The following is a 26,651-nucleotide window of genomic DNA, read 5'->3' as shown; positions in this document are numbered from 1 at the left end:
CAGATGCAAAGAGGCCACATGTTGTGTCAATTCTTAGAACAGACTGAATAGAAGTGAAATATTAACATGTTGTAAGAAAAATGACCTTGCTTACACTTTAGGAACTAACCAAGGAAGAAGAATTTTTCCACCTCCATCGTTAGATCAACAGGTTCAGTTTTCTGCTGTTATAACATCGTCAGTACATGTGAACTAAGGACTTTTGTTCTATTCCTCTATGACTAGCTCTTAGGAAGCCTGAAACTATGATCCTTTTTATTGCTGGACACTCCCTTTTTCTTGCACCAATATTCTGTTACCCAAGCTTGTAATCACATATACATCTATTTAAAATGCCTGGTAAGAATATTTATATATATACACTGGCTCAGATATCAGCATCCTGCCTTTGACAACATTCAGTAGTAGGGGTCCAGGAAAAAATATAAGGGAAAACACAGGGCAATTTGTCCCCAAAACCTCTGGCCATCTGTGGTGAGGAAGTTTATTTTGTACTCAGAATGTCAGGATGTCTTAATGCAGCACATTAGGCAAAATTTCAGTAAAGTTCTCCTGTCACATAGAACGACAAAAAGTCAGCACGAGGAATGCAGTTAAATAACTGTCAACATAGGTGTAAAACAGAAAAGCTTGTGTGAATAGGAAACCAAGAGTGAAAGGAAGTCTACAAAAACAATTCTAACTTAGTGAACAACAAAATAAAAAGAAAGCAAGTCATTCATTCACATTCAGAATGCCAATCTGCACAATTCTGAGTGAGAGCTTTCTTCGTATCACTCCGTAAAATGAGACAATAAAATCTTGCATTGTCTTAGTGGAAAGATTTTTTCATATATAAAGCGTCTTCTCAAAGAGCCCCTCACTAGGTCAAGTGAGACATCTTAGCTCCAGGGCTCCAGATTCTGGCAATAGCTTATCCCTGAAGGCAGGGTTTGCACCATTATGCAAGAAACTAGTGTGCAGAAATTCAACCCCAATTTTGTTGTTAAAAAGTCTTTTCTAAAGCCTGGAGGCTTCTAAGCAAAAGTTCCTCTCTGCAGTAAACTGGAACAAATTACTTTATAGTTATATGATGGCAGACAGACAAACACACAAACATACAAAAATAGTGAAATGACAACTGAATTAAACAAATGCTTATTCTGGAGTCAATGAATTAAAAGTACATTGGTGAAAACATACAGCCATGTTACAGCAACACAATCTTTTTAGATAACATGGTATTTATTTTTTAACATGTTGTTTTATATTTTTACAGAAAAAAAAAACAAAAACAACACTTAAAACTGAACTGTCCTCCCAAAAGAATCCATTTTGTCTGTACAAAATTGAATATAAAACACTAATAAGTGCATATAAAACACTAATAATGTGGCTGAAACAAATTGCCATGTGACTCCTCAGAAAAGCTGTATCTGCAGTGTTCCAACCAAAGCAACATAACCTAAAACACACAACAGTCACATAAATAAACAAATTAATTAATTGTCTGATGATAATTCATTCTTTAAATAAAAATTAATGGAGTTCATTCTTTAAATAAAAAGTAATGGAGTTAATATATATATACTTTGGGTCTGGATTCTCCAAGGGTAGGTCTCAGATCGTGAAACTGCCCACCATGGACATTCAGGATTTTAGTAATTTTCCAGATTGACTTAATAAGCTCCTTTCAATACAATTAGTTAATTTCCTGACAGAAAATGCTTTTCACCTGATTAATTGCATAGCAGTTAAAAGGCAATAGCTCCAGAGGTAATTTAAAAAAAAAAAAAAAAAAAAAAAAAAAAAAAAAAAAGACAAAGTGGTCAAACTCAGTTTTTTCTTCAAAATCTCCATTTCTTTGTTATAGACCCTAAACACCAGACCCTACATCAATGGCCATAGCTCTTATTTTCAGTGTCAGAGGACAGAAATCTCTTATGAAGACTTATATCAAGCAGCACCTAAAAGATGATGGTACAACAGCAAAAGAAATGTAGTTGGGAGGAAAAGAGATATTTATTATAGCAGGAAAAAAATACCCTTTATTGCAGCAGATGTAGTTGGATTGTATCATATCAAGATCCTTTTATGCTTTCACTACAGAAATAATTGTTATGAACATTGTTATGAATAGTACCTGTGCCACAGCGGAACCAAGCCTAACATTTATAAATTTTTGAGGCAAATTTCAAAACCAGACATGTTGCAAAGACTTGCGATAAAGAATACATGTCACTGAAGCTTTCAAATCTGTCAGAACAGCAGATACCCAAGTCTTCTGGATGTTTAAGTTCAGTCTGCACCATGCTGTTATTTTTAAATGAATCCTAGCAAGTTCAAAAGGAACAATGGTCCTGTTTCTCAAAAATTACTGGTTCCTGCTTTTATTTTCTCCTTATGAAGGACGGAACACCCTTATGCTCTTTGAAGAAAGATATTTTAATATTGCTGTGGAATGTGACCAAATAGGTCATATATACTTGTCCATAGAAGCATCACTCAAGGATCCCTTTCCAGTTGCACATAGAAGTTTCTCCATTATGCAACAATCAACTGCCCTAGACTTCACCACACAGGGGCATGGAAGTTGAGCCCTCTCCTGAGGAAGAGGGGAAAGCAAACAAACAAACAAACAAGCCAGGTATTGCCTATTCCCAAAGCATTTCTAGGTCAAAATATGACCTGTATGTGGAGCAAAATAGGAAACAGCCCTGTACAATGCCATATATTTAAGCTGCTGCACTGCAGTGAAATATATCAAATCTCTTATGAGAAAGGACTCCTTAAGATCTTAGCTGTTGGAGTCCAAAAGCTCCTTGCTCCCCTGAAAATGCTCTTGCTACTCTAGCATCACTAGAAAAAATAACTTGCTACTGTCACTCAAAAAGTAAACACCAATTTAAATATTTTTGAAAAGGGAATTAAAACTCTATTGTGTAAGTGCAGGAATCAAATATACCACTACAAAATGCTTTGTTGATAGGGCTACTTTCAGCTAAAAAAATATTACCTAAATTGTTCCTTTGTGGGTTTCACTTGAAAGAGAATTCTTTGCTAGTTGCCATACTAAAACTTAGGGAAAAACAAGGAAACAAACGAAGAAACAGAAAGCCTAAAACCAAACAGTAACTTACATTTAACAGAGCTAGAACATGGACCTTTGAATATTTTAATCAAAACTGCTTGGAGCAAAATAAACCCACAGCTGAGGATACGTATCCCTGCTTAACAGTACCTAAGGAGCCATTTAATTTTGAACAGAAATTTAGGTGTTCCCTCTAGCAAGAATGAACTTAAATATGTGCTCTATCAAGATGCTAAACCTCAGGAAACCACTGCATTATTATGGTTCTGCAGAACACTGCCCAGTGTTCCTGCAGTTCAGGTTTCCATACCCACTAGCAGGCTACTCCAATGAGTGTCTTGCTACATTCTCTGATTCTTTGGTACTTCCCCAATTTACCACATATACCAGGTGCAATGCTCTGCAAGTTTGTAAAGAAATGCATGAATCTCATTTAAGAATTCTGATTGAGTCTCTAAGATGTTAAGTGCCAATCCCAAATAAGCATGGCTGGCCTGTGTTTTTAAACACCCATACCAACTTAATTATCATTGTGTTAAAGTTTGGCAATTGAGTTCATAGCACATAAAAAGGCATGCCAAAAAGAACAAAGTAAAATTAATGGATTCAAGTGAAATAAATAAGTAAATAAATAAATAAATAAAATGCTAGCAAGGAGTTAGGAAGATCATGCATTAAGATGAAAGATGAAACAGATGCAATACACAGCAAAGATCAAAGAGCTCCATCAATTCATTCTGAGAGTCAAAATCCAGCTGAGCATGGAAGCCCTGTCCGCATAATAAAAAAGGTTGACTAAAACATAAGGATTAAACAGATGAGCTGTCTCCAGTGAATGTACGGCACAGGAAGCCCTGCTGAGCCACTTGTAAAGACACTTTGGAATTGTACACCTGCTACTCCACAGTGGAACCTACAGGAAGCCAGCCTGGAAGGGCAAAGAAATCCACTAATGGACTAAATAGCTATCTTTTAAGAGAAAAAAAAAAAAAAAAAAGAGTCGATACAAGAAAATGACAGGTAACAAATTTGCTCTTCCTCCTCCAGTTAGTTTACCAAACATTTCTGTCAAAACTGAATATGAAGAAATTGTTACCACTATCCTCTCATCCCCTTGAAATAAAAGAAAAAAAGCTTACCACATACCTAACCTATGAACACTACCATGCCTATATAACAGGGTTGGCCTAGAATTCTCAATGAAAATACCTATCAAAAAATTACTGGCTTGGAATCTCTTTCACTCATATTAAATAGCCAAAGCTCTAATAACTTCAGTGCTGCAGGATTAAATATGTCTAAAGGTCACTAAATATGATATTATTCTTCGTACTAATATAGTTAAATAGAGTTATATAGAAATCTTCAGTTTTATTGTCCTACTCACTAAATAGATTGAAATGGAGATATTTCAACAACTGAAAACAATTCGTAACTAGTTTCTTTACTTTTGTTATCTTTGTTATCAAGAAAAATTGAAAAAAAAAAAGTTCATAACAAGTAAGAAACACCATTTACCTGAACTAATTTGATTAATTCTGGTATTAAATTAAAATCCATGTGGTGTGTGTTTAGCCATAAACACAACCCTTATGTAATAAAAATAAATAAATAAATACATAAAAATAAATAAAAGATAGTACTACCAGTGAATTCAGTTGTTTTATTACTCAAAGGCGTAGAACTGCAGTTTTTTACCACCTGTAAAAGGAAGAGTGCTGTATGCTATACCTCACTGCAATGAACATACGAAAGATACTCTTTACTCTTGCATCAGAAGGCAGCAAACCAAAACTTAAAACAATCGGGAACAAAAACGATTGAACATAGACAGGCTTGGAAATTTCTTAAGGCTCTGCTTTCTGCTGGATGTTCAATTAATGTCAGCTGCTTGCTACAGGTGGCTCTTTATTTATTTTTTAAATGAATGTTACTAACCTGTTTGTCCCACAAATGTTATTTACAATCACATCTTTTATTCTTGTTTTAGTTGACAGGACAATCTCTTCAAGGATCTGGGCAGAGCTGATATATTTGATTTGCAGGTTATCTACTGCCTGCAGGTACAAGCACTTTGATTGTTTACAATGCAGGAGTAATTGGTAACAGTTAAATAACTCCAGAGACTGATTTAAGAGTCCTTCACCTATTGAATGAAAGTAGGGCTTCATCCCACCATTCCTCATCTAACTAAATTCTTAACTTCATTACAAAAATAGAATATTTAAAAGTATCAAATGCAAAATTAAAATCATCAATCACACAGCAGCATTATATATAAGATTAATGATTTAAAATGAATTTATATTTCAAGTAGAATTTAAAATGGGGGGGAAAAAAAAAAAGTGTGTTCAAATCTCACTGTTTCCAAAATTATTTACAAAAATGAATTTGCATATCACAATTTTAAGCCAAATTTCTACAGGGTTGCTTTCAGCACACTAACCCAAAATGAGAACATTAAAACCAAATTCAGCAAGTATTCCTGTGAGAAATTTTATGTGTTGTTTCATCAGTAATATATTACTTCCTGATTGCATATGTTCAAGCTGTGGATAATATTTAAAATAACTTTTCAACACATTTGCCTAGCTCTGAGCAGTCAAAGAGAATTGCTTTTCTATAAACAAATCAAGTTAATTTCCTGTTTTGTAAAAAAAAAAAGTCACTGAGCACATTTTATCTGCTGATGCCATTTTATGGCCACTGAACTTTACTGCTTCACAAAATGGTGTAGGAGCACAACACTGTTAAGAACACACTGATTGCTAATGCAACAACTCTGAAGTTATGTTGCAGATTTTTGTACCGTACTAACCAGAAACAGTAATGAAATATATAAAGTAAAAATATTAAACATTTCGTGATATTTCCATAAGGGACACAGCCTAACTCATATGCCAAGGCACACTGTGGAAACCCACTCAGTATTGCATGGAGTTCACCACAGTTTAAGGAGCAATGTTGAGGTATGCAGGAGGACAATGACGTATGGCCACCACTGCAGCTGCTTTGGGGAGTGCGGCATCAAGACTTGACAGCTGCTTCTGTACACAACTAATCTGGGTCCTAACAGGCCAAATGGCCAAAGCATCATGGGAATATGGTTCCACCTGCACATGGACCAAAGTTGATGCTAGTGGCAGAGCAGATAAGCTCATGCAGTACTATGGCTGCTCTAAGGTCTCACTGGATTCTGTTCAGCTCCAAGCAAGGTTGACTGCAGCTTTTCTCAATCTACCTTGAGCAGAGCTCTCTTTTCAAGAAGAGGAAAACACAGGGAAAACTAAGACAGTGCCTAAATCTTTAACAATACCAACTGCCTGACTTCTCAGTGCACAAACATGCTTGCTAGCACACCGTAAATCGGGAAAGAGGAAGCCCATCATTTTACAGTTTACAACTAACAGTGAATGACACCAGGACAGATCCCAGGTGAACATCCTGCAAAAATCACTTAAGATAAGCAAGCAGAGATGCAGACAACTTTCTCTTCCAAATAACTTGGTAGAAATACCATTACTAAAATTTCCATAGAGAACCATTCCCATAGAGACATTCCAAAGCCATTTCTCCCAAGAGAGGGCTGCCACCTCGAAAAATTTCAAACTGTTTCCTCAGCTGTTTTGGTACTACAGCTGTCATTTAAAAGGTCGCAGCCATCCCTTTTTATAATGAAGGCATTATTTTGCTTTCTCTGCCTTTACATATTGCTGGACAGCTCTAGATATACTCATGAAGTAACTTTTGCACTGGAAGTATGCAGTAGATGATTTTACAGCAGTAAAAGTTTGAAAGATGCTGATAAATGAAATAGGCTCTATTGGAATTTTACTCATTAAGCTCTATGCAAGAGCACAGAGCTTAATGATTAAAATATTTGTTGAGCTTATTTGTTTCATTTTTAATTTGAGTACTAATCTGTCAGCTCTTGTTATCTATTGTTCTAAAATAACCAGATTTTCCGACAAGAATGTGTATAGATTTGGCAGAAGGGAAACAATGTATTATCTGATTCTTTCGAGTGAAAGAAGCAACAAAAATTCCTTTTAAGCTGCATAGTTAAAAATAGAATTTTAAGGAGAAAAAAAAAAAAAAAAAAAAGCTCATTTGAACTTACTTTTATGCAAGCCTAACCAAAATAAATATATAAATAAATAAAGCATGAATTGCACATAACTCCAAAACTTTCCTTCTTTGCCAAGTCGTGTATGTGTGCAAGACATATGCAACTGATCAGTTTTGCATATCCCTCAGGCTTGTCTTTGTAAACTTATTTCACTGGATTCAATCTCCTAGACTTAAAATATTGTTCTTCATATTTCTTGAAGCAGCAGATCAGAAAATAAACTATATGCAGACTCTAGTTCCATTTCAGAAACTATAGCTATCAGTGTAATCTTTTTTCTTCCATCCTACCTTCCAGTTTGTCTGAAAGTCTCACATCCATCGTACTCTAACCATAGTTTTTCAATTTTATATCAATCAGGCAAGTATATTTTCTGAAGTTAAAAAAAAAAAATGTATTAAAATTGATACAAAGCAGTCACATTGAATAAGAGAGGTGAGTTTTACAATTGCATCACATACTCAAAACCCTGTCTATGTGGAAAAATCTTCATACACAGGTTTTGTTTTAAGATAATATATAAGAACACATACAAATTGTAAATGCTATTATACTCAGCATGAATTCTGCTTTTACAACTTGCTTTGATGCAATGTCATGAATAATCTAACTCTGTGTCAAATTCAAATACTCAGTCTCATCTTGAAACCTTACTTTGTCTATCTGTTCAGCTTCATTTAAATAGCGGATAAGGTGGTACACAAAGAGAATAAGCTTTGCCCTTGTTCTTCTGAACAAGGTTTGTTCAAACTTGACCTACAGTTTGTACCTTTAGCAAATGAGATAACGACATGAGATGCAAATGCAAATGAACAAAAAAGCCCTAAAGAAATGTATTTTCTTTTAGGTTTAAAATAAATACCACAAAACCTGACAATATTTCCTCAGCTTTTCATATTCAGCATCCACTAATCAAGATAGTACTGCAGTATTCAATAGTACATAATCATGTATACTTAAATCCATAGGAAAATAGATCTGAAAGTTCTTTTTAGTCTGTACTCTTCAAAATGGATTTCTCCAAACCCACAAGCATTTCTCCAAATTATTTCAGACACCAGATGCTATAAATACATTTAAGCTTGCCTCACTTCAGCAATGATCATGCATTTACTGTAGTTTTTGTTATATCAAAAATGCTTCAGCTTCGTCAGCAACAGATGAATTCATTAATTTCTTTATTAATTCAAACGATTTTTTTTCAAATTTTTTATAAGCCCTATGGTTCTCTAAGCAATATCGGCTCCTTCTCTGTTCCATAAAATTGTAATCAATCTCTATTATTGTCATGAAAATGGTATTTGTCACTTCGCTGAGAAAAAAATAATCAATACGTCTTGCAGGGCAGAACAGGCATTTAATGCACTGAATTGATGCCTGTTAGAGAAATTTAGCTTGCCAGCAGTTTGGGACAAGCTAATAGAAAACCAGAAAATTCACTGAAGGTTGACAGATGAATATACAGACATGCCACCAAAATTAATATTTGGGCATTTTGTATAGCCTGTCATTTCATATGCTAGAAAGAAAATAGATTTAGACAAGCAAATCCCTAAGGAAATCCTTTTGTTTTTTTTAAAGGCAAAAGCCAAAAGCATGTACAAAGAGAAATTCTTCACTGTATTCTTTCTGTATTTATATATGTTTCTGAAAAAATAAGTTTTCTGAAATAATCTTCCATTTAAATATATTGCTTCAGAGATGATGCTGAATATGAAAATACTTCTGATTGCTAAGTGACAAAATAGTGCAAAGTCTCTGAGGTAATACTGAACTCCAGATCATTCTGGAGAACACATCATTATAAAAACAAATCAGAGATTTGCTTCAAAAATTAGTACATAATCTGCACAGTGGCATTGTTAAGAATGTGTTCTGGATAATGAAAAAAAATGGTTAAACTGTCATAACCAATATCTACAAAAAATAAATAAATCCAGTTATACTTTTCATGACAAATACAATATCCTCGAAAGAACTGGTAGTATTATTTGAACCTTGTTAATAAAAAGTTACATGTTAGGAATGCAATCCTCCCTTCTGTCTACTGCCATCTGCAGAAGCTGTCAAAACACTCCTCCTTCCAATTACGTGATTTCTGTCTTTCACTTGCTGTACAATAAACCTATAATCTGTTTAATTCCCTAGTTTGGTTGGTTTAATAAACAATGCTTTAAAGTTGCAGGGCTCAGCAAACCCAGCACCCAACATGCGAGTTGCAGTTATCCATCCTCCAGGAGAACATGGGCACCACTGACCGCAGACACATTTCACTGGCCACAGCAGCAAGAAATGCAGTGTAACAGTTGTGGACTTTTGCTGCAAGGCTACCACTTTGCTAGGCACACCTGAAAATGTCTTGGCAATAAGTCACCAAGGTCAGGCAATCCACTCCTTGTAACTTGTATTTTAGGATGGACTACTTTTGGCTTTCCTCACTGTGGAGAGACCCTCAGTTCTACTTCATGAAATTCTTTCAGAGATCTAAAGAGAACAACAGCTAATCCCAGCCCTACCATTATCACCATCACCACGTTGCTCTTCCATCATGCAAGGGTTAATGAGGCTCGAAGAAAAGGCTGTCTGCCTCCTTTCTTAACTCCATTATTCTTAAGAAAGTCCTCTGATTCCGGGTTGGACGTAAATGGGGCACCCTCTTCAGTGACCTGCCCGAGGCTCCTAGCAAGCTGAAACAGCATGAATTTTAAAACCTAAGGTATCCACCAGATCACAGAGCACCAAAGAAAACACATCTCTAAATGCCTCAAAAGGCAATCAGTCAATTGCTCATGGTGAAACACATTCATGCTCTAATTCCACAGACTGAGTAAATGAGCCTGGCATACAGGTGTTAGGAAAAGAGGAACGTTTTTTTCATCATGTGCAAAAGAGCATTATCAGGAAAAATTTAGGATTGCTAAAGATGCCAATAATTTTCTATAGCTTCTAAATAGTCCAACACCCATGTTCAGACACAGGAGAATAGAAGAGACACAATTTGACACCTCCTTGTCTCTAGCCACTTACAAAACAAATAAGACTAAGCAACAGAAGTCTATAACAAGGTGGACATTGAAGAAAATCTGCATCTCCTACTGCCTTCATCATTCTATCATGGATTTAAAAATATCTGCGTAAACTAGAACTCTATACTGCCACTACTGTGTTCATTCCTGATGGAAATGGTGCTAACACTGAACCACTTGACCATCAGAAATTCATTGTAAAGAGTAGAGGATTTCTGACATTACTGAGGTTCTTCAGAAAAAGGGAATTTAATCTAATTTTGTCCTTGTTTGTAAGAGAATTTGAACTCCAGCCCGAAAAAATTCGGCTGAGTTTCTTATACTAAGTAAAAGGAAAATAAACTTCTATCAAAACATCATCACCGACAATTTAATTTTGCAAGCTTAGTAGAAGGGAAACAGCAATACCATGCAGAAGTTTTGCATTCTCAAAAGAAAAAATAAAAGGAAATAGAAAAAAAAAAAAAAAAAAAAAAAAAAAAAAAAGGATGTCAAACTCTATAGGAATTTGGCAACACTAACAGAGGGGTCCCCACAAAGATAACTATATTTCTTTTTTTCCCACCACCAAGTTCCAGCTGCTATTGTATGCTATAGGAACATGCAGCTGTTGGGAATGACACTGTCACCATCTATATTTATGCCTTGTATGAGTGAAAACATTTGTAATTAACCCTAAGAAAGTTAAAGAGTTACTAGAAAAGATGACAGAATGTTAGCAGGGCTAGTTCAAAACAGAAAAGTCTGATCTACACGGTCAGGTCTGATGTGTCAAATTTGCACATGTGGTGAGAAGATGTATACACATGCTACGTCTTGGAAATTGCATGTGTATTTAGGCCAAAAGTGCAAAGCACAATTTGGTGGAAATGTGACTCTGAAAATTTACCAGCACTGGAAATACTTGCAAACACTGTCTCCATATGAATGTATACACTGGATCTGTTTCATGATCAGTTAGGAAGATATAAGAATAAACTCAGTATTAAGTATGGATATTTTTGTAATCAGTATGGTGGACCCTAAGGGAAATATTCCATTGATTTTTCCTTGGGCTTTCGGAGATAATTTGTAGAAGACTGATGAGGAAATTGAATAGGTTTGAAAGCACAGTCCCACTGAGGGTAGGGGTAAAAGGTATTTCCCAATTAAACTCTTTTGTATTAGCTTACTGACAAAGGGAAATAAATTTAAACCCACAGCATATATTAAAATGAGATGAGCTTTTACTGAACGCCGTAAATTTTCAGATGATTGTTCTCAATTTCATAGATATTCATTTCCATATGACCAGCCAGAAATACTGTCATACTCACAGAACAGACCAACGAGTAACAGCAGTGGCAAAGGAAAGCATTCTTTCTTTACTCTTCTCCCCAGTCATCAAGTGACAACTAAAGCACGGAAATGTTTCCAGCAAATACCGAAAATGTTTCTAAGCAAATACCATCTGTAGAAATTATGATCTAGTTTAAAGTTTTCTTCCTCAGTTTCTAAACACAACCCTAACACAGTCTGTTTTTTTGGAAATATTAAACACTTTAAGGGTCTACATGAACATTTTTTTCCAATAAGACTCAATGAAATTATGATGCAAGGGCATGATTCTACACCCATTTAAGTTAATAAGAAGTGTACATTGGCATAAACAGTACAGAAAGAAAGGTTAAAGAACTAAAATACAGCCAAAATAGAGGATTTTCCATTAAATATCTGGCCTCATTTACCATACATGACCATTAAATAAAGGATGACCACCAGCTTCATTCTCTTTTCAACTACAACAACCTTAAGCATCACTAATATGTTTTGCTTGACTTCAGATGAAAAATAGTTATTCAAAATATGAAGTAGATACCATCACGATTTATTATTTTGCTATTGACCAGATATTAACTGTTTATCAAGCAACTACTAGACAAGTTTGGATTTTGATATCTGTAATTTAATGAAAGGCTTTATACCATATAGATTTTACCCTGAAATATCTCCCTTCATATTTGCAAATAAATCTAATCGATCAACAGACAAAATTTCATACACTATTAAATAAAATCCATAACCAATACAAGCTATCTTCTAATTCCTTCTTAAAAATCTCATCTTCAATTCCAAAAGTAACTATGACAGATAATTTGCATAACATGCCCTTTAAATACTTAGATACTCACACTTTGAGAAAAATCTTTAAATTCTTTACCTCAGTGCCCATTTCCACCCCCATTTTTTGCAAGGGGCATTACCTTGAAGCTGAATGCAGAGTAACAGCAAAGGTGGTCACACATACCCACAGCTATGAACAATAGAAGGTGGAAGTGACAAACTCTAGTGAAGAATAAATTGTCCCAGGTCTGCTTTGCTTCCACTCACAAAGTGTGCTAACACCTCTTCTCATTTCAAGTTAAGCCTTCTCAGTTACTGGATTTGAAGTCAAGGGGTCCTGAAAGATGTCTCTGCTGCACGTTGCACACCAGATTTGACTCAATTAGATTCTTGAGGAAAACATCCTCACTGAAAATGCAGAAAGTTTAAATAGGCTGTGCAGCACTCCCATCTCCTCCCTAAGCTTCTCTTCTTGTCTTTAGTTGTAGACTTAAAAACATGTTTTCTGTGAACTCAGACCTCCTTTTTTTCTCCTAATCTGTGCCTCTGCTCAAAGGCATGTCAAGGAAAGTGTCAACCTCTATGGACCAGCAGAAAGAGACCACCACCACCATCACCACCACCACTAAGCAGAAGGGACAAATTTCAGTGACTTCATCTGCTACCTCCCCTTTTGCCTACCCACAGGGATCTGCTGGTATCAGTTCCTCTCAGAGCACAGACTGTGAAAGGGTAAAAGAGATGGCCACTGGTCCTCTTGGAGCTCCCCACTCTGTCTCCAGTTCCCATAGGTAGCTGCCACAATTTCCAGTGTGATGGGTAGCACATAAACTCTTCATTCTTACTAAAGAAAGAAGGAATGGGGCAGCCTTTTTATATCCAACATTATAGCCTGATCTGTACAGCTACAAGACTAAGGCTTGATCCACCTGTTTGAAATGTCACAGCAGAGGTACCAAGCTTGAAAAAAAGAGCCAAAGAAAAAATTGCTAAATCTAAAAAATATATATATAATTTAATGTCTTTGTAGAGAATGTGACATAACAAATACTGACATGATGTATGGTGCAGCAGAAAAAAATGATGTTGAATGCATCAAGAAGTAGAAAACTAGCAGTCATGAAAGTATAACATGAACAGTTTACTCATTTCCAGCTGGGACAACAATGAGGTTATCAATTTCTTGATGCCTGGCCTGGAAACACCAAATGGTGATTTGTTCCTTACTGTAGCAGTGACAAAGTGAACACACAGATCTTGCTTTTGCAGTTTCCTTTGCATTTCTAAGAATGTTTTGCCTCTCCTAGGTCTCCTCTAAGCCTCTAGCATTCCTTACTAATAACATTTCTAATAGTAATTACTAATAACATAACAGAACCTATCTTTAGCTTCAAAAGTAAACAAAACAATACGAGAAGAAAACAGCGTCACATTGTTATCTGGATAGTTATGGATGGTGAGCAAGCAAAAGCACTGCATAGGCCATAAAAGATAGTCTCTTGCACGTTGTCACATTGTTTCTTAGGAAAAGCATTTCAGATCTTAACTCTCTTCTTATACATCAGGATACCAGATAATGCCACAACTTAGTGAACTTTGAAAAAATTTTGCTTTATGTATTTGCAAATGTTGAAGTTAGTTTTGGTGCTGTACTTCAATACAAGTTACTATAAGCTATTTAGTCTACTGAGAAGTATGAAAAATATACTGTATCCTTGAATTTCAGATTTGTGTTCTTTACACAACTAGTTTTATACAGGTGTAGACTAGTATATATATATGTATTTAATGATTAACGAATTTAACACTTTGTATTCTTAATCCTGACTGATCATAAGTAAAACTCAATTGTTTAAACTTTTCATATTGTTTATCCTAAGTCTCCTGCAAATTTACATTTGAAAATATTAAGTTGCAATTCAACCATGTTATCAAAGAACTTTATATACCTTGGCAGTACAAGTTATATACATACATATAAATATGTGCGTATATACACATGCACACACCTCTAAAGTAAGGTCAAAAAAAAAGTAAATGAAACAACTATTACACTATCTCTACTGATGACTTCCATGGAAGCAATTATGTTGATTTTCATGAGTACATAGGATAAGGAAGAACGAATTTGAGAGTCAAAAATTACAGCTAGATCTGTACTTAGCTTGAAGGCCAACGACTTTGGTAGTCATCTGCCATGGTAACTGGTGTTGTTTGACACATTGTGCAGCTGCATTGATTTGACTACATACTGCGGACACTGAAGAAGTTGATGTACAAGGGAAATCCTTAACATCCAGAAACATCAATACTGATTTTACAAAGCAAATCCTCCAAGAAATCAACTGCAGAATATCTTGTAGCAGCCCACAGATAGTTTGAACTATAGTTGGATGACCATGCTACTCTAACAGCACAAAACAATATCAAATCCAGCTTAATTCAAAGTTGCTCTAGATGTGAATGTTACACTTGTGTAACTCTGCGTTAACATAAGATTGAAAGCTATAGCTCATTAAGAATTAATGTCAGTACGTTATCAACAGAATCATCCTGAATATTGCAAAGATCATCAGCAATACAGTAGAACAACCTAATTTTAAGCCCACTCACTGTTAAAATACTTTGAAGTGGAATCAAGGCTAAGAATTTATATCAGAAATATGAATACATACACATTTTAAATAGACCAGCAGTTACTCAAGAGCCATTGCCTTAGTGACGTTTAGAATAAAAGCAGGGTAAATGAAGAACTTCAAGCAGGATAAATAAGGAAATGCATATAAGATGCCCCAAAAGCTTTAACTTTGGACAACATGTCTGTCATAAGAAAAAAAGAAAACATAGGAAGAGTCAAATTGGTATGTGTTTCTTTATAATCAGGAATGTCAAAACATTTTAAACGCAATCATATTATTCTTACAGGACCTTTCTAAGTGGCAGCATCAAGACAGCTTAGCTGCTCTGTAAATTCCTGCTTTTTGCTCAGTGTTACTTTTAAAAGTGAAATTTTAAGTCTGAAGGCATCAAATCTGTGCCTCTGTATCTGTTGAAAATTCCTGACTTGAATTACACATTAAAAAGTTGGTTCTTTTGCTCTACGATGCCATCCAATTCACTTTTTAAAATAATGTCACAAAACACCATGAATAGAAAGCTTCTCTATAATTTTCAAACTGAATTAAAATTCTAGTGAAGCAAGTAAATACAGGATTAACTCATGGCATTAATTTCCTTCCTTTTCCTAAACTTTGGTAATACTATCCATTTTTGTATGGACTCATTTTGAGGACTAGAAGGATGCTAAAAGTTACATATTGTGTGTGAGAATGCAGTATTGTAATTATATTATACCTACCTTGGGAGTCAGTTCTTAACAGTATTACCTTACTAAATGTGAAATTAAACTGTTCTACAATATATATTTTTTTTTATTTTTAAAGAAACCTAAATGTAACATCCACAACTGAATAGTCCCCTCTTTTTTCTTAGAAACCACCTCGGAAACATCACTCAGCTGTTTCTTTCTCAGCTGCGATGTAGGCAAGAGACATTTAATTCACAGTTTGGGTCCTCACTACCTGCAAGAAGCCCACATAAGGACTTTTTGCTATTTTGTTAATAACAGAACTGAGCGAGAGATGAGGCGGTCATTGGAAGCTCAAGGAGAGCACCTTCCTGTGTGCTGTTGTCAGTGAGGCTTTGCTCAAAATTGGAAAGAACAGAAGGAGATAAAGATCAAGAAAATGGCAGAGACCAATTAGTCAAGGCGGCCTGTCAGAGCAACCCAGCATCAGGAACCAAGGAGCTATCTCTCCAAACACCGAGCCACAGAAACAGCAGGTGTAAAAATGTCTATTTGGGCAAAGCAAATCCTGAACAGATTTTTTACATAAAGAAAATAAAGGGAAGGATACCTTTTGTATAACTTTGTTGAAAAAAATCTTACCAAAAGAGAGGCTCTCGTCATCAAATTGGGATCTGATTAAGAGCCTGAAACTGTGATACTGGGATTGCAAGGACTATAAAAAAGAGAACCAAGAAATCAGGGTATTTGGAAAAACACAAATGTTGATGCCAAGAAGAGCACTGATGTATTTGTCCAACTTTCTTATACAGTGATCTTATCACTTCACACAATCTGCAAAAATAAGATGGAAAAGCAGTACTCAGTTAATGTGAAAAGTGTCCATAGCACAAAACCCTTCTCACAGAAAACTTGCTCTAAGCAGGGGAGAAAGTTAGAGAATGAAAAATACGACTAGGGAAATTAAGGCAAGAAATGGTGGTCAGGAAACAATTAAAACAAATTTTGTTTGTTTGTTTGTTAAATAATCACATAACTGTCTACAAAAGCAGAGAATGGAAAAGGAAGTAAAAACAAACAAAATCTGAACCTATGCTCTAGGGAGAGCATCCCAGAGAAGGTAAGCTAAAGACATACTCAGATATATAAGATGTCTCACAGAGGAGACTACGTCTCTGTGTAGCATTTGCTAGGCAGATAAGATAATTAAACCAGTACAGCTAATTATTTTTTTTTCTATTTAGCTTACAGAAAGCAGAAAAGACAAAACAGTTTTGAGTTCACCAAAAGTAAATACTTTCACTTAAATTATATGAAAAATTATATGAAAAATTATATGAAACAGTTCTGCAATATCATGTAAGAGAAAGCAATTAATAGTCAGTTTGAAAGAGAAAAATATATACTTTATAAAATTGACAGAAAAAAAAAATGGAGTCAAGAACTGCTAGAACAGTTGGTGATTTCTCCTTGTGATCAGATCTTGAAGATACTCCTTCTTTCTCTATGCCAAGTCAGATCAAAAGTTGCCTTTTTTCAAAAGTTACTAAAATGTACTGGGCTTTGACCGGCCTTCCTTGATCTCTTTGCAAACCACTTTTAATCTTGCTTTAACTGCATGCAGTAACAGCTTACTGCTGTTACAGTGCATGTATCTGCAGCACACAACTGAGAAGGCACAACACTGTTTTGCCCCTGTTTGCCTAGTGCTGGTCTGCAAAGCAACAAATAAAGTGATCCAGAAGCTGGAGGACAAACACTGAAACTAAGCTGATTTTATGAAGTTACTGAAATAGAATTTAAATGTAGAACACACAAACATCTATTTTAAATAAAACTCTACTTAAAATGCTCCCTCTGTGCATTCCCTTAGATATATATTCCCTATTCCCCACAGGGGCATTCTCCATTTTTAAATTCAACTCAAGGGAGATCATTCCAGTAGGGACTTACTTTGAGGTCTTTCAGATTTAGCATAAGATAGGAAAATATATTCTGAGTGTTTTGACTCATTCAAGTGCCAGAAACAGTTGCAGGTGGTGGTGGAGGGGAAATTATGTCTAAGCTGGAAGAAAATCAATTTCAAAAGCTGTTGTTCAATTCATGGATTCTAAATACATCAGATGATAGTAACCATTTTTATACAGTTTCAAAGGCTTGGCTTTATTTGGCACTTTAGTGATTTAAAAAGTTGGCCTGTTATGGCCCCAAAATGACTTGAAAAACATGCTATACTTCTTCACAGGAGTATGGACTGAGGCAGTTAAAAGAGAAAGAGCATCTTACATCCCTTACATCCATGTCTGTGTCTAAAATTAATTTAAACATCAAATAGATGCAAAAAAAATACATATACATATTTAAACCACTCTTTCAAAAATATCAGGACATCTGTCTTGTAGGAGTTATTGCTCTTGGTGAAAATGCTCGCAGAAGAACAGGGACTTTTGATATTTAATTGAGTCAAAATAGGAGTACGTATTACAAACGGAACAGAAAATAAACCCTTTCATACTTCTGCCTTCCACATTTTGGGTTTTTGTTGTCAAACAACAAAGCATTCCCATGGTGTTACCCAGTAAAGCTGAAATCTCTCCTGTGAGTTTCAATCCTATTATCACAAGCATGATAAAAATATTATTTCTGACTCAAAAATTTACCTAAATTGTCTACAGAAATGTAAGAATAGCATCTCTCATGATTAATATAAAACTAAAACACACAAGCAGGTTACAAGCATGCAACGGAAGTGCTACTGCCCATGATTAATGGAGTAGAAATTAGTATTCTCACGTGGTGTTTCATTGCACACTTGCAAGAAATAATACCAAATAATTCAATAAAGCAGTAATTAAAAACCTGCCTCAAATCTCCTGGTACTGTGGCAATTGTGCTCCCACAACCTCACAGCTGAGCACAGAGAACTCAGCTGCCTGCACTGCACTGCACATACACAATCCACCCACCACTGACTCCTGCTGCTTCATAGGGGATCCAATTACTGATATCATTCTGACACTGGAGATTAGCTGATTGCCAGTTCAGTGTGCTTACAAAATCTTATGTGTCACAGGAGGCCCTTTACTTGTTTCTGTAAGACAAACAGTGTTTTTTCTAAATCTATTAAAAACCCACTAGAATATATTCTCTCTCATGTGTAGCACTTCAGCCTCATCCTGTTGGACTCAGAGCAAATTCCCCCTCCAAAATTGCCATAGAACAAATGTGTTTTAACAGCAGCAGCAAAATATACTTTTAATTGTGCTTTTTAAATAAGAAACTTAAGAGAAGCAGGAGCCACATATGCCACTGTTTTAATACTCAGAAAGACCACTGCTCTACTTGAAGTCCAAGCTCACAATTAAATTTTTTCCCAATTAGAAGACTAGATAGATTAGATAGACTTTGCATTGATCTTTCCAAATCTAAGAGCATGCTGGAATAAGCATTTGTGAAAGACAATGGTTTGATTTCTACTTTTTTTTTTTTAAAAAAAAAAAAAAGGCTTTTCTCTTCTCCAGTGTTGTCAATAAAATGAATTAAGATTGAAAAATATCAGCCAGTTTAATTCTGCTAGCAGTCAATGAAAAAACATCAATACGACTCCAATACTATTTTTCTGTTCCAGCTGTTGATCAAAATAAAAAGAAGAAATGGAAAAACAAACTACGAGTAGGACAAATTAAAATCTAAACAAGAAAAGTCAGATGCAAGGACAAATGGGGAAGACAGGCCATGATGAGCAAGAAATATTTCTGTTTTCTCATACCAATACTAGTATTCTTACAGGCAGACATTCTAATGGCTCTGCTGATTATTCAAGTGTCTAGACTGTAGATACAAGATAACAAGAATACCCTCCTTAATGCTCCGATGAACTTTGCTATCTGTTCTAGAAAACGTCTTAATCAACTGTGACCAGGCACTTTATATTATTTTGAATACCATAGGATTTTACTGTAAATAACACCTTCCCTAAAGAAGAAATTTTTAATTGATGTGGGACATGATGTAATGCCACAAAGACTCAGAATAAGAAGGACTGACTTTATGTTCCTACATCCAGAAAAACAGAAGGGCATTTGCAACCCCCATTTTAATTAATCTCATCAAATCCTGTTTAAATAAAACTGGAACTGAAGCCGTGAATTTCTGAGGCTCCATGACAGTATCCCCAATGACAATATGCAAATTTTGTTTCAAATGATAAGAAAAAGATTTCATATGCACATAGAATACTGCCCAATGATAAAAATACTGGGGTTTAAATAGGATTACATACATAGGCTGCATTTTCACAAGTGAAATCCAAATTTTGTTTGACTGTCCTCTTAACACCCTTTTTGCGGAAGAAGTCTTATGGAAACTTACTGGTGAAAAGTATATTAAAGCTTTATTATCTTATGCCCTAAGCAGAGTAAATTTAGATGTACTGTCATAAAAAGTTTAGGGTAAAGAAGCTGTTTCAGGTCAGTTTCTAACCTCACTGGGTCCCAACACAGCATGAAAACAGACCTGGGCAAGGTAGGGTGGGAAGCGATGTCAGTAGGCCATCTCATCCATCCTTCTCCTCCCAGCGAGGAGCACCAACTCTGATGGATGTTTCCTCATTCCCAAACCCTCCAGCAGAGAATCCACAGCATCTCCAATCAATCAGCTGCCATCCTTCACTAACCTTACCTACAGAATGTTCCCCTAATGTCTAACTAAATATCCCTCATTACAATTTAAGTGCATTATTATTATTGTTCTATTCCCCACAAAGAGGAAAGCTTATTCTTCTCCTCTTTGCAGCAACCTTTCATGTATTCGAATTATTTGAACCTAAATGTTTTTTTATTATTATTCAGTAGATGGAAAAAAAAATAATTCTTTCAAAATAATTGTTTTGTTTTTGTTTTTTTTTGTGTATGTGTGCAAGTTTTTTAGTCTGCTGGTCCTCCTGACTGATTTCATTTGGCCTTTCATGAAAGTCATGGACCACCTAAAGGAGTATGATATGCAACTGTAAACACACTGTTAACTTCCACAGCACTACTTTCTTTACTGCCGACATACAGACATTGTGCTTGCCTACTGCACTTAACACTTACTGAGTGGTGCTGTTTTTAAACTAAAACTGTCCTTTGGCAGTTTTTAATAATAAAATCACTGACTGGGCAATAAAAACTATTAGCCACCTAACCTAAAGAAAAAACTAACATGAAAATAACAAAAACAAAAACTCATTAATTTATAATCTGCAATCTGTTTTGTGGTGTGAACACTGCTTCATTACATTACCTATTGAATGCATATTGGTTTTGAAGTGTATTGTATTGTTTCATTAGCTAAGTACTTACTGGGTTAATAGACGTTTTGCATAGTCAGAGTTGCTATTCAAAAATAAGGTCACAAAAATAAACATGCTGTGTTCACATACCTGAACAAAGTTACTTCCATTAAGCAAGAATCATAGTGTACTATATTATGAAAATAAGCAGTCACTTTTGAAAGAGCAACAGTGAATTGTAAGTTTTAAGGCTGTACTAGACCAGAGGGATTCCCCCGCTCCTCGTACTTTACATGGGTTAGGTGTCATCAGTCTCATTATACATTACCAGCCTGGCTCTCATTATACATTACCAGCCAAACTTGATAGTCATTATTCCCAGGGCAAAGCTACTAGAGCACAGATTCCAAATTGTCAAAATACAAATAGTGATACTACACATTAAACATAGCTGATTCCAAATTGTTCATTTTTAATGATGTCACTAAACGATACCATCTGTCGTTAAAGAAATGATCAGCCTCTGACATGTATCTCCTTCAAAAATTCAAAGTTCATAGTTACTGATAAGCAACAGTGATTTTTTTTCACCAAAGCAGTATTATATTCTTTAGATGCTCACCCTAAGTACTGTATTTACCATACCGTATTGCCAGCTCTGTGACATTAGCAGAGTATGAGCATCACTGCACATTGTTCCTTACTTGTCAAAGCTACCCAGGAAGTCTAAGCAGATGTATTACAAAGTGGAAATATATGTACGAGATACATTCCAAGCAGGTTTGCCATTCTGTGGCACTGAACATTTCCAACCACTTATCAACTGTAGAGTTGCTATTTGCATTTTGTACTCCATACTTGAAAGCATTACAGCTGCCTCTGGCAACAAAGGAAATGCAAAACCTGTTGGAAGAAAATAAATAAAATAAAGCTGTTTCCTATGGGACAATTCAAAGTCTCACCTCATCATCCTGAGAGATCAGGGATTCTGTGTTACCTCTGTTTTTATTAATAATGCAGCAACAGTCTTTCAACCACTTTTTCTGAAGAGGTGCTTTTTCTTTGGAGGTGATATGAGTCATGTGATTAGCTCACTCATCTCAAGTCAAAGGCTAAAATCTGATAGAGGTTCTCACTATCAACTAGTCTATAATTTGGCACCTAGAGAAGCAATAATAAATGGGTATTTATCTACTCAATGGGGAATTTCATTTTACTCTCCACCTCCAAAGTCATTACCTGCACAATAGGAACAAGCAACAGAAATTCACAACATAATAAACTATTGCAGGCTTACTGCCTAAACCGTACCTTAAAATAATTTTCTGTACTGGAAACTGTAAGCAAACTATAATCCACAACGTGAAAAAAGGACTTCGCTGACACACTGTAACAAATGGTACTTGCATCTCCTATGAACAGAGAAGCTTTTTATGCACCAAATAAACAGTTTCTGCTATTCTCACTATTGTTTTCCTTGTTGGGGAAAAAAAAATAATTAAATATTTCTCATATTTTTCTTAGAAATATCTTGAATAAGAGAATGTTATAAAATAAAAATTGGATGAGAGTCTTTCTATGTAACTGAAACTTGACATATATTTTCTAGCTTGTTGAAAAATAACCTTATGTGCTTGACGACATAAGTAATATAAAAATATTGTTCAATTAGATTGCTATAACATTTACATTTATGCCTGGAAAACATCCTGCCAGTAAGGAAAGAAATAATAATCTTAGTATAATACCCTGTTAAAAACATATGCAGTAACTTACTATGAATTTAAAATAAAAATTTTTCTAGACTTGGCAGATTACTAGTGAAGAAATAAAAGTATTTGTGAATCAAAGAACACTGAAAATGGTATACAGTCAAAAGTAACTTTAATTCTTTTTTTTTTTTAATTGTGTCATAGTACCATTTTCCAATATAGTACAATATGAAAAGCTAGCACAGTTTCAAGCAATCTCTCTCCAATCTTAATAACCTAGTTTCTAATCAGTGTTATATTTCTTCAAGGGTGAAACAATAATTCTCCCCGCCCCCCTTTTTTTTTTTTTTTCACACTGTGGAGACATTCCAGTAATTCCAGTATAAAAATCTAACATTTCTAGTCCAGTACTGATATCACTTAAGTGGCTGGCTAGTGAACCTGTGATCCTATGCAAGAAAACAAAGCAAGAAAAGCAGGTAATCATTAAACTAGCAACAGAAGTCACTTACATAAATCATTGTACAGTAACTGAAAAGAATTTAATGAGAAGAGAGATTTCACAAGCTTTGATGTTAAGCCTGGAATGTATTACCTGTCCAAAACTTGGGAAAGACACCAGGAAGTAATTCTTATTTAAGTTTAAGCAAACAAGTCACTCTTTCTGTAATGTCTCAAAAGAGTTTATCTATTTTAAGCAGCTCATTTGGTATCTCTAATGTTTCTTAGTTACTTTAGAACAACTGGACTAAGTAATGTTTAAGGTTAAAACAGGTAACACACCATTGTAGCCATACATTTTTAAGTTTCCTTAACTCACAGAGAAAACTGAAAGTGAGAAGTACATAATCATTTGTCCAGCCAAAAGTATTTCTTCTAAAAATGTTTGTTTTTATGAAAATAATGTGGCATCTTTCCTAAAACCTGGATCATTTATATTAGTTTTTTGTTTTGTTTTGTTGTTTGTTTTTATCTGTAAGATAAGTTTGTTTTTCATCTATAAGAAGTTAAAGGCCACTGACAGCTCCAGAGAAGTTCCAGTGAGAATTAAGCTCTGATCTCTGAAGGTACCAGCTATGAGCACAGAGTGCACAGCTCCCATAACTTTGGGTGATCTCAGTCACCATGGAAAGCTTATGCCCTGGACTCTTCCAGTCCAGTCTTCAGGTTCAGAATAGCAACAATCAAATTATTTCACATTATCAAATTATTTCTCTGGCATTAAAATATATTAATAAGATGTTTCTCTCCACATATCAGTGGACAGTGTTCTCCACAGCGAAGCAGTTGTTATTCTCAGCAGTAGGCTAAAACAAAACAAACATAGCTTTTCTCTGCAAATCACAGAGTGCTCCCACAGCAGTAAACTTTATACTCTGACATAGTATGGTGGGCATGTCTTTTTTTTTTTTTTTTTTCCTTTATTGTGCATCGGTATTTGACTAAAAGAATAGCGGATTTCAGTTGTAGTTATGAGGCACGCACTTTTCACTAGCAATAAAATTACAAATAAAAGCTTCATCTTGCACCTGAGTGCTCTTCTAATAGCTTAGAAACCAAAACTCAAGAAAAATATTAGAATATTTATATAAATGTGTGTACATCATCAAACAGGAAACCTGACTCATATTTTTTCAGAACTTGACTGATTTCTGTCAATCGCTGTCTCATGGTTTATCAGAACTAGGTAACGTATACTAAACATTAGTGTTCTCTCTCCTGTAATTATTATCTGACCTTCATGAAAAAAGTCAACAGAGAGGCTAAGGGAGTTAAAGAAGGTGCTGCACAGTGGAGAGACCAGGCAAACATTCACCCTTGCTGGTTAGCATGACCGTTTATTCTTGCCCTAAGACTTTAAAGAACAGCAACAAGGAGCATAAAAATAACCTTTACATTATGTTTTTAATAATTATTTTTTAGGACATACAGCCAGGAGAGAAGTGGAGATGGCTTAAAATTTCATAATCTTCAACTGTGTGCATCAGCAGAGTGCCAGCTCTACAGACGGTAAGCACTGACATTTATTTCACACAATGGTGCATGTCTTGAGGGTAATTGCCACCAGAATATGACCCCCACTCTAAGTGTCAAACATTAATGTAAAATCAATAGGGAGTCGCATTCCCTGTGCTTCTCACGCACCTGCGTCACACCCGGAGGTCTGTGGCTCTCGGTGCGGGGCTCCCCAGGGGCATCGGCTCAGGCCACAGGGAGGATCTCTGGCAACTTCACGGCTCTGTCAGCAACTCCTGAGGAAGAGAAAGTATAAAAGTTGTTTTCCACACTGTGGGTGACATCCTAGTTTGAAATGACACCGTTGGAGCTGCTTTGTGACAAGCCCGGTGTTAAGATGACAGAAATAAACCCACAAGAACAGCCACGCTGCCAAATACACTTAGACTCAACTCAAAGCTTTCTCTTGATAGTCCACTGATTATTTTTCTTTTTCCAGAGAGAATGTACTTTCCTCTCAAGCTTATTATTAATTAAGCTTTTCTTCATGTTATAGCCAAATTATTTCTTTAATGAGCTCCACATTTCAGAATGCAAATAGTTTACCTTATCATAAGACACCGCAGAAAACTTCAGAGTTAATCAAATGTCACAATTATTGGGGGAAGGGGAGAGGAGGGAGGGGGGGAACCCAAGCACTAAATGAACCACTATTGTTCCCTGAAAACAATCTCCAGGAGATCTCTTTGCCTTGTGTCTGTTCTCCTGAAACACTGCTTGGGCAGCAGTTTCTCAGCTCAGTATTGCAAAATTGCCATTCTCAGAGGTGCTCTGTTTTTCCAAATGATGTGCATCCCTGTTAGCACCTTCCAAAATGTGACATATCTCCCATAAACATTTTATTTGAGCATAAAAGGGTGCAGTTCTAATACATTTCTTTTAGATCAGGCAGTTTTGTATGGACCTATTGTAATGTATCTAGTCAGCAAATTACTAGAGCATATTATCTTCGATTGAAATCAGCATAGCTAAGGCCACTGAAACTACGGGTTTCTGATGTGCCAAATCATCAATCCTAAATATACTGATTGTAGTGTTCAGAAATACATTTGAGTTCCTGTCTAGATCTTGTTGGATATTTTGATTTATGGAGTGAGGCTCAATTATTTCTCTCCTTTTCTTCCACCCAGGGCTTTCCTCCACCCAAAACCCAAAGCCAACAATTTACAGAGGAGAAAAAAAAAAAAAAGGTCATAACTGCAGTTCCTCATGTTCATTGACTAAGAAGATACCATGCTCAGTTATCACTGCCAGGATATTAAACATAGTTCAGTCAGCTAAAATCAGTGAGGGCACTTTTCAGGGAAGTTGCTCCTGTGTGCCTCCTAACTGAAGATGTTGAAGCACACATGACCCCAATATCATATGAAACCATATCTGTGGCAACTTCAACTGCTTCTTCAAGCTACCCTCTCCACTATCCTGCTAAAACTTGAGGCTGAGAAAACACATTTTCCCAAGCTAACACACTTCTCTATTAAAAAAAAAAAAAAAAAAAAAAAAAAAAAAAAAAAAAAAAAAAGAAGGATTGCTATAGAGAGATGACAGCATGCCTCATCTTTAAGTACATACTGGCAGCAGATCCCAAATGGGGAAAGCTATATGAACTCACAAACTTGCAGGTGCCCACATCGTTTGCTTTGTCCACATTTGTAAAACAACAGCTTTTGCCACAAAGGACCTCGCAGACTGGAACTGCGCAAACCCAAGGGAAGTTTTGAACCTACTGAATTTGTGGTGTTGGGTTTTAGCAAGTGATGTGAAATCATCTAATGTGATGATACGCATCCATTTCTTTGCCTTATGTTAATCGATGCTTGCAATGTTTCTGAAATGAGATTGCAACTTTTCAGGGATTTGAGAGGGCTTTAAGAATACCTGCAAAGACAAGTCCTTTCACTAGCCACTGAAATGCAACTTTGTTACATGGCTAACACAAGAAGGTAGGTGTAAGTTTTGTGCCTAAGACTAAACCCCAGTTTGGCCAAAAGTCACCATTACAACAAAGAAACAGCC

At 35.6% G+C, this 26,651-nt stretch overlaps 1 long non-coding RNA gene across 2 annotated transcripts in view; it reads right to left on the bottom strand.

Annotated features, from left to right (window-relative positions):
• LOC311430578 overlaps window positions 1–26,651 on the bottom strand; it is a 75,750-nt gene that overhangs the window by 25,458 nt on the left and 23,641 nt on the right. The window contains exon 2 of one of the 2 annotated variants that reach the window (XR_014688883.1): window positions 24,765–24,871. This is a non-coding gene — a long non-coding RNA (uncharacterized lncRNA). Of the gene's footprint in view, window positions 1–24,505; window positions 24,872–26,651 lie in introns of those variants that run through there. The other variant, XR_014688882.1, reaches the window with a different exon arrangement.

Source organism: Aythya ferina (genome assembly GCF_964211825.1).
Source record: "Aythya ferina genome assembly, chromosome: 1".
NCBI lineage: Eukaryota > Metazoa > Chordata > Aves > Anseriformes > Anatidae > Aythya > Aythya ferina.
The sequence above is the reverse complement of the archived record's forward strand: the minus strand, read 5'-3'. Positions and strand labels throughout refer to the sequence as shown.